Genomic DNA, 15511 nt, shown 5'->3' with positions numbered 1-15511 from the left:
TGTCTGACATGATTGAATGCCTATAAAAGGTCTAGTCTAGGAGGGTTAGTTTTATGCTAAATTCTCAGATTAACAAATTAGTTCTATTTAGAGCAATTATATATCAATTATATATAAATAAATAAATGTCTGATAAGAGGATCATGGAAATCTGGCATAGATCTGGTCCTTCACATCTTAAGTTGGATACACCTCGTATATGCATTCTTACCTATTCCCACCTCACATATTTTATGTTATTTTCTATGTGATATTGCCTTATAAGATATTCATAAGAGCACTCAAGATGTTTTAAATATTTTAAAGTTCTGAAAAATATATATTTCTCAAGTTTGATCAAGGCTCCTCTATCATGATGGTTCCTACACAATCTTCTCATCTGAATGACAGTGACATATGTCAAGGCATTTGATAACTATTACTAAAAAGTTTAAATCACTGATGTAATCAAAGTACACAAATCAACAAACAGGTTGAGTAGAACCATAACAAGCAATAACGACCAGGTACACAAGAACATTATATTATGAAAGAGCTGCACTTTGAATACAGCAGATTATCGAGGAGGGTACAGACATCGGTTAGTTGTGTACATAGACTGTTAAAGAATAATCTTGTTTTATCATTTGCAATGTAATTGTGTAAGAATGTATTGGTGTAGACGTCAAGAACACTACTTAACAGTGTTTTATCCCCAAGAGAGATTGCAATAGATTTTGGGTTTCATATTTAACAGTTGTGCATGTTGATGAAACTAGCATTTTCTGACGGAAGTGGTGATGGACAAAGAAAGGAAACAATTATGTGCATATACCTGTTGGGCATAGTTTTTTTACACAAAGGTGGTAAACCTCAAAACTCTGGTCACTATTTCCATTTATGAAACAATCAAGACATTTACATTGTATCAGATAATGCTTAAACCAAATAGAATTATTGATATTATTAAGTTAAAGAACAAATGAATGTCCCATTATGTCAACATGATGCACATTAAAAAATAAAACATATGTAGTGATATGCAATTAGATTGTCAATTTCATTGACATACACTAGGGGCCTCATTTATTAGGAAATGGCGCAGGGCGGTGCCGCAAGCAATATTGCTGCGCCTAGCTGTGCCAATTCCAAAATGCAGGAATGCACCGTATTTTCAAGAATACAGCGCATGCCTGTATTTACCCCTGTGCCATCACTTAATTAGCTGCCTAGGGCCAAAGCAGGCTCCTTTGCACCATGCTGCAAGGATGCCTCTGATGCAGGGGTGATTGTTTATGTGCACGATGAAACACCTTTCTGGACACAAACTATGATTAATGGTGATTTTCTTCTTCTATGTGTGCTGCAGAATGCTGCAGAAGGCAGCACACATAGAAAGAGCAGAAAACGAGAAGAAACACAATTATTTCTCCTTCATTGCACCACTCTAACGCCGCTCCTAGGGAATGTTAGTTTTTGGCACTGCCTCAGGTTTACAATTTCTCATAAATATGGTGCAGCATCACAAAGCAATGGGTGTTGAGTGAGAATGCCCACAACAACACCCATTGCACGCCCTTTGCCACAGACAACTGCATGGGGTGGCCCATATTTAAAAGGTGGTGTTAAGCCATGAAAAGTGGCTTAATGCTGCCTTGTAAATATGGAACAGGGTAGAGTGCCACTGAAGTGTCATTCATCATGACACTCCAATGGCGCATGGGCCTCGTAAGTGAAGCCCTAGGTTTCTATATGAATGTAAAGTAGGAAATTCTGATAAATAAGAAAGATAACACTCAAATTTGAACATTGGTAAAACAATTACACTTTGTACAGTGTACAAATAAATAAAACACATTATTTTCATTTTGGATTCATATGAATTAGGGAACAATTTAAACCAGGAAAGTCAGAACGTGAAATTGCATACCATTTAAAGTTCTGACTGATACTATGACAAAAGAAAGATGTAATCAAAATATAATATTTTTTCACAAAAACATAAGTTTTGCCTACATAGATACTAAGTGCAGAAAGCGGAAGATTCAAAATGTAAAAATAGATTTACTTACACAAGGGTTCATTATACTGTGTTTTCTATTACCTGATCTCTTTCCCCCTACTTTTGACTTTTAAATCATATTGCAGTCTAAGCTACCTATATTATCTGCTGCAGTTAAATGTTTACTTATGAGTAAGCATCAAAGAAAAAGGCTACTTTAAGTTCATGTAATTGCTTCTCATTCTTCCTATTTCTAAAATTGAGGGTGGACCAAATCTCATTATTTGAAACATTTAGAGCTCTCCTGGACCTGTCAAAGCTACCAAAGGGTTAAGCACAGGTCAATTTCATGACTTTTTGTGGGTCACCTTGAGAAGGGCTGTGGTTATTTTTTGAGTAGGGCTTCCAGCCCTTTTAACGAATAACCCAATTTAATACAAAGGGATTCTTTACATCCCATGCTCACCTACATTTTAAATTTGGCCTACCACATTCTAGTTTTGGAGATAATGGCTGACAATGTACAGCTTTGCCAAGGTATGGTACTGGGGCCAGTATCGATAAACTTGGACCCATCAGTAATTTCTAGAAACCTGGGATCATGGTGAAATTAATGGTATTGCACACATGGGGGACAAAAATGGGGTTGTTTTGGGACTGTGTGAAGTCATTGATTACTGAAACTCGCAATCAAATGCCAGGGGACTGAGAAATTGGTAGGAATACCAACTGTCAGATGACTTTTCAGATGAAACACTAGAGGATTTGATCTTGTACCATGATCAGCAGGGGCATGTTAAAACTGGGATAATTAAAAATCTTATACTAGTAACACTGGTCCATATCCCGATTACATACAGCTCAACCAAGTTGATTCTTGTCATTCCGGAGGTGTGTAGAACCTAACAGTGACATTGTCCCCTGTCTCTGGGAATTTAGGAAACTGAAATGTTACAGGACTAATATCTGGGAGGGAGTAACATGGATCTTGGAATAAGGCACCAAACTTACAGGCAAGGTGTTTAGTATTTAGGCAGCACACAAACAGTAATATTGGGAAATCACAACACAAGAAAAATCCCAAAGCAATTTAGAAAAATAGAGCAAATGTTAATAAATAAAATGACACCGAAATTAATCAAGCCCATACAGTAGAACCAGAAATAGAATTTTAAAAACTTTGCGGTGGCAGACTACACTTTGAGCAAAGACTAGCTGAGTCAGACAGTAGTCCCACTCACTCAATCACATATGGATGAACACAATGTGCAAATTGATCATATGGGACCAGCTAAGATCCCCGATGTACAGCAGCAGACCTTATTTCAAGATAGAAACCACTAAAATCTATTTTAACAAAGAATACATTGAGTGTAACTCAGTTAGTAAGACCCATTCACAAAAGAGATAAAAAAATGGTAGTCCAAAAGAAAACAATATATTTGGGGGCAAAACTGGGTAAGAACCGCATTCTTCACAGGAACACTAACACATTTGGAGAACTGAGCAAACAAAATCACAAATAACATTTTTCCAGTTTGAATATACTTCTGTGTACACTGTAAACTACACAAAACACAGCTGTCATTTTGAGGGATATGACCATATCATCACTCATGTCATATACTCTCACACTGCTCTCACATTCATTCATAGCAGTAGAAAAATGTGCTATCTAGTTGTAAGAGTTTGCACGCCTCAGACATGGTATTCTGCTACATCATCATTATAGTTGCTACTACTTCCCAACCTGGTTAAACAATTTTGATTCTCACATTCTTGATGTTCCACTAGCAGCGAGTTTTGAAGTATTCACTTGCCACTGGAAAGTTGAGTCTAATATCTATGACATATAAAGTTTTGTTGTAGCAGAAAATGTTACTAGGCATAGCTAGACATGACAGTCCTTAGCTACACCACTAACAACACAAAACTACTAAGATTTGGCCAACCTGTTAATTAGTAGTTACACCCTGTGCTCATGGGGCCAATATTGAACTGCATGATTGTTAATTGGTCACATAAATTATGATTGAGCATTAATGCTATAAATCAGACAGTTTATACAAGAGTAATTGTTCACCTACTGTGCTTAGCTGAAGTCTTTTTTGCACCATTTACAATTATTGTTTTAATGTGTTCCTTCCAGTAACTCCACTAATGCATCAAGCAATCATCCTATCAATAGAGTTGTCTTAATTTAAGAATTCTTCTGTTAATTCAGGAGGTGGCAAATAATTTCAATATTCCCGCTGTGCTTTTGTTTTGCTAATTAGATTTTTGACATGTTATCTACAACACTCTAATACTTTTATAGCCAAATCTTAAGTCAATATGCACATTTACAAGAAGTCCTAACTTGAGTGTTTCCTCTTATGAGAAGGAGGACATGGTTATGTTTGTTCTTTAATTGATTAATTCATAACAGTTCTGATTCACTTCAGAGAACCCCCACTGATGTACCGAATTCTTTCTTATGTTGATAGCCTTTGATTTCTGGTAGTGGTATTTTCTCTGATTCAAAGCTTTTCAAAGAAGCTGACTGCTTTTTCAAAATGGATCAAATTGGACATGCTCGTAGAAATGTTTCCTCACTTCAGTTTCGCTAATGTCATGTGAGAGTAAACATGGCAGATCCTGATCTACAGAATATTACACTTTTAGATAACATTTATCACTGAAAACTCCAACAGGTGGCCAAGGTATCTGCTGTTAACAGTTTAGGAAAGCTGGTGAGAGTTTAGGAAAGCTGTTGAAAGTTTAGGGAAGGGTGTACTTACCAATGCCAGGTACAGGTTCCTGCTGGATGCTGGGGGCACCATCTCATGTAACTTTTTTTGCATTCACACACATCCCTATTCCATTATGTTACCTTAAATGCATGAATAAACCTACCTGAGGAAAGGATAAATAACTCGGAATTCATTGTAAGATAGTGGGCAAACAACTCCTCATGTTCAACTGGCTCAGCAGAAGAGAACAGTAAGAAGAAACACAAAACGGAGTTGCACATGTCCCTTAATAGCAAAGCTACAATTTTAACAATTATCTACACTGCTTGGGTAAAAAGTTTGTCAACTATGACTTTGGAGTTTGTTTGCGATTTCCAAGCATGGTCATGGTATTTTTAAGTTAATTATAAATGATGTGTAAATCTGCAAAAACTACCTGAATCTAATAGACCTCCTAATGTTCTTAACAGCTGGGTCAATGTTTTATCTTAGTTTTATTCACTGTTGTATATGTTTGTCATTCCATCTTGATGTGCATCGATTTCATGCTTCAATACTGCATAACTCAGTATCAAGACATTGAAGTGGTTTCTGTAACTGGAAGCTGAAATTAATTCATGCCTTTATCATTCAACAATATTTAACTGCAAGTTGCTAATCAGTTGAATGGTAATTACATAACTTTTAACCATCAAATTCAATTAAGTTGCACATGATCTACATTAACAATAGTGTTATCGCAACTTGAAGCTCTATTCCTTAAAGTGAAATAAATATCAAATAATGATACATGTCATGCTTTCAGGGAGAATCTAATTATTAAGTCAGTATGGTCATTAATATTTAATAATTTCAATACTTTCTAAACTGTGCTAATCATTCAATCTGAATTATGTAGAATTGGATTTTTCCAGCTGGGTCATTACATTTAGCTGAAAGAAAAACGTTAATTTGTGTTGTCCATGGTCAAACTGTAATGGGTGAAATTATTTCACAATAATTAGCTCTGAAGAAGACACTGGATTTGAATGGTTACTTTTCTATTCTTTACTTTTTAAATTTCTTTCTTTCAAATACTTGCTTAAGAAACACTCCAGGTGACAACAAATTGTAAACGGTGTATGTCATTGACATTTAGAATACTAAATAATACAATTAATTAATAATAATAAAATTATTATTCGTTTCAGAAAGAATAATAAAAATGCCTTTCTGAAAACATGAGATTAGAGATGTTGACATGCAGACTTAGGGACCGATTCAGAAATATTTTGACCACATTAGTTGAATTTACCAACGCTCAAAAATCTCATCTAGGAAGAATATATTAAAAATTGTTTGGATGTTCTGCCATGCATATAGAGAACTATGCGTATGTCTGGAAATGTAAGACTTTTAGGTGAAAACATGGAGTTTTTCTAAATCGTTCAAATATACCATTTGATATGAACTGGAGTAGTGCGCCTGTAATGCATACATTCACACATTTGTGTGTAAATTTGACAGCATTCTATATCACAAAGGTTTTCCTTTTTTTTTTTTTCTTTTTCTTTAAAATCTCTGCCTCAAAAAGGAAAGTCTGAAGTATGGACTGGACTACCTGCACATTGCAAAGTTAAAGTTCATTTTCATCCCGGAGAGCTCACACTGATGTGTCCAAATATTAGGGAGCAGCAATCTATTGTGCACATTCTTTGAGAGAGAATATCTTAAATCCTTATTTATACATAATTTATTTAGTAAATCTTGTTTAGGTACAGACAAATGTTTTAAACATAGAGCATTCAGCAACCTATATCCGAGCATTCGGCAACCGATATCGCAAAGGTTATGTTAGAAGATTTTATTAAACAAGGTATTGTTAAGTTAGTGAAGGTTATTCTAAACATTAAAAAAGTAGTAGCTTTTTAGGAGGAATTTCTGTATTTCGATAGTGAAGGTAGAAAACTCAAAAAAACATGTTAACTACTCACCCTCAAGGTTTCAGTCTGTGGAATACATTCAAATGCAGGTCAGAAATACTCCCCTGATCCAAAATGCTGAACCATAAAAAGTGCCATATATCATGGCCAGTCTGAAACCAGACTATGCCAGAACACATGTATGCATAGGTGAATGCTTCTAAGCTAGAGAAGAAAAACTGTGGTCTGACCTATTTTTTGCAACTAACCCATATCAGGATTAGAGTGAATTTCATAGTTTTAGTAAGCTAATCTGTGAACTGCACTCTCAGTGAATAAATAATAAAATCATGTCCATTTTGCCAGTTCTTGGCTTGCTGTCCCTAGCGTGGATCCTGAGGTCTACAAATTATGGCCAGGGGTCATCAATCTGGTGCAGGTTTCATAAGCATGAAACAGCAATCCCTAGGAATGCTCTATGGGTCTATGCTGGTCCTTTCACAGGGTCTGTGATTATGAAACCATTTCCATGGAACCCTCAGAAGAACTAACACGGACCCATAGAGATTGCAATAGGTTCTGGGTCAATGGGTTCAAAGCTCCCTGTGGGTTTGTGAACCCTACAATGGGATCTGCAAACTGGAATAAATATCACAGCCTTGCTGAAGTTAGGGTTGCATGGGTTTGCTGCCTACAGATGGTTGGGTGCATAGCCTGGCACAGAGATTGGGAAAATGTTTCCGAAGTGATATTGGCTCTGTCTCTGAAGGTGAATCATCACTACAAATAGTGATTAGAAATGTGCAAAACCCCAAAGATGGCATCAGCAAGGTTTTTAGTGAGACATATTCTTGATGAATGTTGACAGTTAAGAACAACATGAAAAAGAAAATTTTAAAATACAATTAAAAGGTCTGCATTTTTTTTAAAGAAAAACAAAACAAACACATTCAAAAGGGAGTGCTTGTTCTAAAGGTTCATATTTTAGCCACAAGGTTAATTATTTTCTGTTTAAGTTTTGTTAGAAATAGGGTCTTTGGTTGGCAGTCAGGTTACCCCCTGTCGAAGCAAGGACCCTCTCTCTAGTCAGGGTAAGTCACACACAGTCCAAATTATCCTGTGCCCACCCTCTGGTAGCTTGGCACTGAGCAGTCAGGCGTAACTTAGAAGGCAATGTGTAAAGTATTTGTGCAATAAATCATACAATAACCCAATATAGCACCACAAAAATACACCACACAGTGTTTAGAAAAATATATAAACCGGTTAAAGTTGAAATAAGCAAATGTAGGGATATTACTGAAAGTGATATCAAGAGTCTTTAGAGTTCAAAGATTACTGTAAAAGCAATAAAAAGTGTGTTAAGTTCTCCTAGAAACAACAAGTGTCTCTTGCAGGGCAAAGTACCTGGTTCGCGTTGAAAAATCCTGGCAAGGGACCGCAGAGGAGGCGATGCGTGGAAAACAGTGAGTGTGCGTCATTTCGCCCCTTCGCACACGGACTTGCTTAGTTAATTTCCACGCAGGGGAAGACGTTGCGTCGATTTCTGGGGCACAGACTTGGATCCTCTTCGGGTTGCAGGGTTTTCAGACGCCCCGGGGACGATGCGTGGAATCCTGGGCTTGCGGAGTGAAGTCCCAGTGGCTGCGTCGATTCCGGTAGGCAATGCGTGGAATTTTCTTCCGCGCGGCAAGCGATGCATCGATTCCGTCAGGCGTCGTTGTTCTGAGTCGGCTTGCTTCAATCCAGTAGGGCTGTGAGTTGAAGTGACGGTCACGTCGCTGGTGCTGCATCGATCTTCTGTTGCGAAGTCGGGCTACGTCGTTCCGGACTCGGTGTGTGGTGAAATTTTCACTGCAAGCATGCTGTGCATCGTTCTTGGCAGGCGGTGTGTCAAATTTTTGCCGCACAGGGATTTCAGCTGCAAGACAGAAGTCTTTTTGGTCCTGAGACTTCAGGGACCAGGAGGCAAGCTCTATCCAAGCCCTTGGAGAGCACTTCTGCAGCAAAGCAAGAGAGCAGCAAGGCAGCAGGGCAACAGCAAGGCAGCAGTCCTCTTCAGAAAGCAGTCAGGTGAGTCCTTTAGGCAGCCAGGCAGTTCTTCTTGCCAGGGTGCAGGTTCTGTTTCAGGTTTCTTCTCAAGGAAGTGTCTGAGGTGGTAGGGCAGAGGCCCTGATTTTATACCCAAATGTGTCTTTGAAGTGGGGGAGACTTCAAAGACTGGCTTAGAAGTGCACCATGTCCCCTTTCAGTTCAATCCTGTCTGCCAAGGTCCCAGTAGGGAGTGTGGCAGTCCTTTGTATGAGAGCATGCCCTCCACCCTCCCAGCCCAGGAAGACCCATTCAAAATGCAGATGTATGCAAGTGAGGCTGAGTATCCTGTGTTTGGGGTGTGTCTGAGTGAATGCAGAAGGAGCTGTCAACTAAACCCAGCCAGACGTGGATTGTAAGGCACAGAAAGATTTAAGTGCAGAGAAATGCTCACTTTCTAAAAGTGGCATTTCTAAATTAGTAGTATTAAATCCAACTTCACCAGTCAGCAAGATTTTGTATTACCATTCTGGCCATACTAAATATGCCTAATCCTTTCAGATCAGCAGCTACCACTCCAACAATGTATGAGAGCAGCCCCCATGTTAGCCTATGAAGGGAGCAGGCCTCACAGTAGTGTAAAAACGAATTTAGGAGTTTTACACTACCAGGACATGTAAACTACACAGGTACATGTCCTGTCTTTTACCCACACAGCACCGTGCCCTAGGGGTTACCTAGGGCACCCCTTAGGGTTGACTTATATGTAGAAAAAGGGGAGTTTTAGGCTTGGCAAGTACTTTTAAATGCCAAGTTGAATTGGCAGTGAAACTGCACACGCAGGCCTTGCAATGGCAGGCCTGAGACGAGGTTAAGGGGCTACTTAAGTGGGTGGCAAAATCAGTGCTGCAGGCCCACTAGTAGCACTTACTCTACAAGCCCTGGGCATATAGTGCATTCTACTAGTGACTTATAAGTAAATTAAATAGTCCAATTGGGTGTGATCCAACGTTACCATGTTTAAAGGGAGAGAACATATGCACTTTAGAATTGGTTAGCAGTGGTAAAGGGCGTAGAGTCTAAAAACTAGCAAAAACAGTGTCCGAAAAGTGGAGGGAGGCAGGCAAAAAGTTAGGGTGACCACCCTAAGACTGTCAGGTCTTACAAGTTTATATTATGTTAAATATTTATGGAGTAAAACATTCAGTTAGGCTTCCTGTCACTATATAAACATTCACACCAGGTGCCTATTCAATTGTCTTTGTAGACTGGCAAAGAGAAGAGCAAGACCAGACAGCTTTTAAGGCACAAAATAGCAAATGATACATTAACATATTAAAGAAGCAAAGTGATAAGACAGAGTCCTGCGGGACTATCATTGAATTATTTATCATCTGAAATTGAATGCTGTTTAAGATCTGAATCTGATACTGCCACCTGGAACACCCTGCCAGAGTCTCAGAAACAGAAGTCTGTCCCAAACCTGGTGATAATTCTCATAAGACCAGCTCAAAACCTTTACCAATATCACACTTCCACCCTGGATCATTGACAAAAGAAGCAATTATAGCCCATACTCATCCCCAGCCAAAAATCCATTTGGAAAGAGTATTACAAGAGATCTCTACCTGCTGCTTGTTTCATTTGAGCAGCAGCCAATTTCTCCAAGGGATTTGTGGTTTATTGTGGCAACAAGAAGATGAGTCAGAACAACTATCTAGATCTTTACACTTCAGGATAGATTTTTAGAGAGTAGTTCAAGAGTTGTCATCTTAATGTCAACTGGTACTAAGCATCTCTCCAAGGCACAGTTAACATTTCATTAAGGTCTCTCACAAGATCAGGAATATTGATTTAAAATATTTCTCAGGGCATGGGTCAAGCAGTGAGCCAGACGAATGACTAGCAGGCATTCAGGTTTCAATAACTTATTACATTTGACAAGCAAAAGAGAGGGAGCAGAAGGAGCTAGTTTGGAGAATTGACCACAGTGAATATATATTCCAGTATTGTGTCTGGTGTTAATGACCCTTATTCAAATGACCAGGATTCCACATTAGTGTTCCCTATCTTGTGAGGTGGAGTTATTTTTCTTATTCTAAGCATTTTTCTGCCCTCACAAAGGACCTTTCTCTGATAAAAAGATCTCGGACCCCAGATCCAGAACTCAAATACCAAGGGAAAATGATCAATGTAACTGACCTGGAGCCCTACTCCACTACAAAATAAATACTAAACAGTTATTCACTGGCAAGCAAGGCAGTTTCATTACAAATGTAAATATTAGTCAAGGAACCATAGGATAAAAAGAACCAGGATTGACAAAGGCCTAATTCAGGCCTTACAATGTGTTGGAAAATGGGTTATTGGTAGGGCAGGTAGGTACCTACACCTAGCAACAAGCCACAAACCTCCACATAAGTACAGTTAGGTCTCGGTAAATTAATCCCAGCTCTACCCTTGGTAGCTTGGCATCGAGCGTCAAGGCTTAACTTAGGAGACAAAGTGTAAAGCATTCAAATATCACAAAACAGTAATTAAATAAAACACAGGAAACAGTTTAAAAATCCAAAACCAATTTATAAAAATAGCTTATATTTTCATCTTTAAAATGACACAAAAACGATTAAAATCGGTTCAGGGGAACCGGAGATATGAATTTTTAAAGTATTATTATTTTCTAGCGCTTAGAAACAAAAAGCGCCAATCGGGTCATCTGGTTGCACCAGGACCGGGGCAAAGTCAAACTTTCAGGCCGACCGCGATGGAGCCCTGCTCGGCTACAAGTCGCGGGAGGCCTCGGTTAAAAAGTTACCTTCTGACTTAGTCTCTTTTTTGATGTTTTTCTTCCCCGGGACGAACCTGCCAGTTGGATCCGACCTCCTGGAGCCCTTGTCCGGATACGCGAAGTCGGTTTCCTCGGTGGTGATTTTTACCTTCGTACTTAGTCGTTTTTTCGAGATGAAAATCCTTCGACCGGGGTAAACCTGGATCTTGATCCGACGTCCGTGGAGCCCTTCTCGGATACGATGGCTGGAAGGTCCCGGTCAACTTTTTACGTTCGGACTTAGTCTCTTTTTTGGATGTTTTTCTTTACCGGGACGAACCACGAAGTCAGGCCGGGTCGCGGTTGAGGCAAGCCGGCTAGAATTTCCACGTCGGGTCGGTCACTTTATGGAGCTTTTTTTCAAAAATTCTCCAATCTTTTCCAAACTTCTGGGGCTTCACCCAGATGTTCTTTTAAGGTTCTTTTGGGGTCCACAGCTCACCCCAAGGGTCCAGAAGTTCTGTGATGGTCCTTGGGAAGTGCGGACTTCAACTCCCAGAATACACCTGGCGCAAACTCCTTTTTGGCCACTGGACAGTGGTCAGCTGGTCACTTTTTCAGGAGTTGGTGCAGGGGACTCTGGATAGCAATTTTTCACCTGTAGCAAACAGGGAGTCCCTCCTTGAACCAGTGGAAGCCAGGCAAAGTCCTTCTTGTGGTGAAGCCCAAGTGTGCAGCTGGTGCAGTCTTTCTGAGTGCAGGGTCCAGGTGCAGGCCAGGGGTCCAGCAGGGAAGTCCTTCTTCTCCTTGTAGTTCCTTCTTCTTGAAATTTGGTGGGGATCTCAGGCGTGGGTGCAGGTCTGCCAGTTTTATCCTTGCTCCTGGGTGAAAAGCAGGGGGGCCCTGGTTCTCCAATCAGGGACAGGGTCGTCCCCCTGTGATGACTACTTCCTGGGAAGTGTGGCAAAAATCCATCCCAGAAGGCAACAGTCTCTAAAAATCCAAAATGGATTAATCTGATTTTTGGAGGAGAGATCTGGCTGAGCCCACCCACTGGTGTGGCTAAAAATCATAAACACACCCCTCTCCTGCCCTCTCCTAATCTAATCAAGGGGGCACCTAGCTGTCTGGGGTTGCAGGATGTGGGGGTGTTGCTGGGTGCTCCAGAAGTCCTTCTCTGCCTTTGAAGACTAGTTTGGCAGCCCTCCCCCTTCCTGCCTCACCATCTGCTGAGGGGAGATTCTCTCCCCCAAGCACATTCCTTTGTGTGAAGCCAGGCCACTTCACACCTCATTAAAGTAGCCTGGCAGAAGCTGCTGCAGGCTGGCCAATCAGAGCACAGCAGCAAAAACAATGCAGAGCTGAAATTGGCAACTTTTTAGGTACAGTCTAAACTTTTTACCTGGACAAGTTATATTAAATCCAACAACTGGAAGTTGTGGGATTTATTACAACAATCAATTTGATACCAAATTCTTGGTATGTAACATTTAAGGAGACTTTAAAATTTAAAATAAAGTCTGCCCATTCTAGCCTATGAAGGCCATTTACTTCAATGAGGGAAAAACGAATTTGGCTGTTTTTACCTCACCAGGGCTTATAAATCTATTTTTATAAAGTCCCTGCTTATAGTTACATGGCACCCAGCCCTAGGGGCACATAGGGCACACTTTAGGGGTGACTTATATTTAAAAATAAGGTAGTTTAAGACTTTGGAAGTACCTTTAATTCCAAAGTCGAATTTGCATATAACTTTAATTTAAAAGCAGCCAGCAAGGCAGGCTTGCTTTTAAAATGACACTGGGCACCTCAGCAATGCACCTAGGTGTGCACCACCTATGCTGTGGTCCCTAAACCTACATGCCCTACCATATACTAGGGACTTATAGGTAGGTTAACTTAGCCAATTATAATTAGCCTAATTTGAATATCCATTTTACACAGAGCACTGGCCCTGGGACTGGTAAGCAGTACCCAGGGCACAGCCAAGAGTCAGTAACCACCAGTACCTATCCAGAAAGAGTGGGGGTGATCAGGCAAAAAAAAAGGACTTTCCTACACAATGCAGAAGTAAAACCAAAGTATATAAATTAATCTGCTAAGGCAGTGGTCATTTGACTCCTAAACTGGATGACTCAGGTATGGAAGGAGACATTTTGTGTTGGGATTTGTGCCAGACCTGCTGCTTATGGTTGGAATTTAACAGCATATGCAGGTGTTTGGAATATACACCCATATTCCGGGTACATTGTCACTATGCGGTCACTCCCCAAATGAAAAGTCTGACTGGCATACTAGGGTATTTTCACAATTGACAGTGGTGGAGTGAATTGATTGTTTTTGATTCTCACTCGTTTTCTTCTTATCTTCATGCAACTGTTCCAAAGAATATACAGACAAATGTACTAAGGCTTTTGCGGTCGCAAAAGGACTGCTTAGCAGAATCAGACCATTTGTGAGAACAAAATTGCCTTTTTGTATGTACACAATCCAAATTGCAATTCTGTAACATGTTACCAAATCATAATTTATGTTTGTAACTACAAACAGACTTGGTATTTGGAAGGTGTCCCTTCCAAAAAGCTATTTGTATTGGGATGTATTAACTGTTTGTGGCTGAAGTCCAGTAGGAAAATATTCATATTTTACTAACTACTGAAAGATACTGACAATCCATTCACAAACTGGACTCTTTTCCCTTTATGAATATATACAAAGCGATTAAAGCAGTTGCCCTATGGAGAGTAATGGCAAATACCTATAGCAACAATAACATTGTTCTTGATGGTGGATAGGCAAATGTTGGACACGGAGCTTGATTACAAATCAGAATTACAATTGAAAGGTGGAAACTGTTTCTCATGAGCTGTCATTTGAAGGGTATCACCTTTGACTTTAGTGGAAAATAAAGAAAATAGGATATATATTTAAGAGCATCTCTGGCTTTCACGTTTTCTATTCTGCTGATATTATCACACAGTTTACATTTAAGTCCAGATTTAGTAAACTTTGATGCACAGCACTCCATGGAAAGTTTTTGTGATGCATTGATTCAAAGGGAGAAACTAGAAATGCACCATATCTACTAATATATGGTACTGTTTAGCTCTTGCATAGCACTGGCACACCTCTGGCTGCCTAGCACCAATGCAGGCACTCATGCACCTTGACACATGTCTGTGTTGTAGTCCTTCCAGCAAAACTATCCTTAGAGGCTTATTCCTCTTTGTATGTGTGCTGCAGAATACAATGCACATGCAAAGAGGAAGTAACTAGAAGAAGTAATATTACTCTTCATTACGCCAGCCTTGGGTATGTGTTTTTGCATCAAAATACAGGTTTGGATGCAAGGGAATGACCATGATCCTCTGATGTGATGCCTCCCTGATTCAAAGGAAGGCAAGGCAGTGTTATGCACTGTGTTCCCTTAATTTTGCGACAAAAATCCCACACTGTCACACTCATTTTGCGTTGGACTGGGGCACAACCCCCTCCAAAAAATCTCAGTAAATCAGAGAGGTAGTCCCCATCACCTTCAGATGTCACTGCCTTACTCAAGGTGATTTGCAAAATAACATTTAGGAGAGTGCTGATTCCTCTGCGCACAGCATGTATGACTAAAACTACATTAATTCAAAATATAGACACTCTGCCTTTCACTTAATTAACAGTATTCTCCATATGCCATGCATCGAAAAATACACACAACCGACCCTCTCATATTCTCTGTTTTTTCATTACTGAGCATCAGCAGAGATTATCACAACAGTAATGCGTTTCAATGGAAATAAAGTACTGTAATGTTTACAGCGTATGCCAGAGATGTAATGATCGTGGGGCACGATGTGAAGTGTAACAGTATGCTCCACATGTTTTTTAGCACCGCTTCTAAAGGCTCGGGGGCTATTAGCTTTAATGAGCCCATCTGCTCTGAAATGGAGGTCCAAACATAATCTCTTTTCTCGGTTGCCATATTATACAGAAGCTATTTCATGTTCCACATTCCCAGCAAGAGAGGCTATGTTCTTCACCATATGTGTGCAGTTTCCACTTTCATGCTTAGAACATCGTGAACCACTGCATTATATAATGCACTCAC

The 15511-nt window shown here is 39.8% G+C and overlaps 1 protein-coding gene across 2 annotated transcripts in view; it reads right to left on the bottom strand.

The window, feature by feature from the left end:
* The window catches only part of CACNA2D3 (calcium voltage-gated channel auxiliary subunit alpha2delta 3), a 2455990-nt gene that overhangs the window by 941215 nt on the left and 1499264 nt on the right, over positions 1-15511 (bottom strand). The window lies entirely within an intron of this gene.

This window comes from Pleurodeles waltl, chromosome 9 (assembly GCF_031143425.1).
Source record: "Pleurodeles waltl isolate 20211129_DDA chromosome 9, aPleWal1.hap1.20221129, whole genome shotgun sequence".
NCBI classification, from domain to species: Eukaryota; Metazoa; Chordata; class Amphibia; order Caudata; family Salamandridae; genus Pleurodeles; species Pleurodeles waltl.
This window is presented reverse-complemented; position numbering and strand designations above follow the sequence as displayed.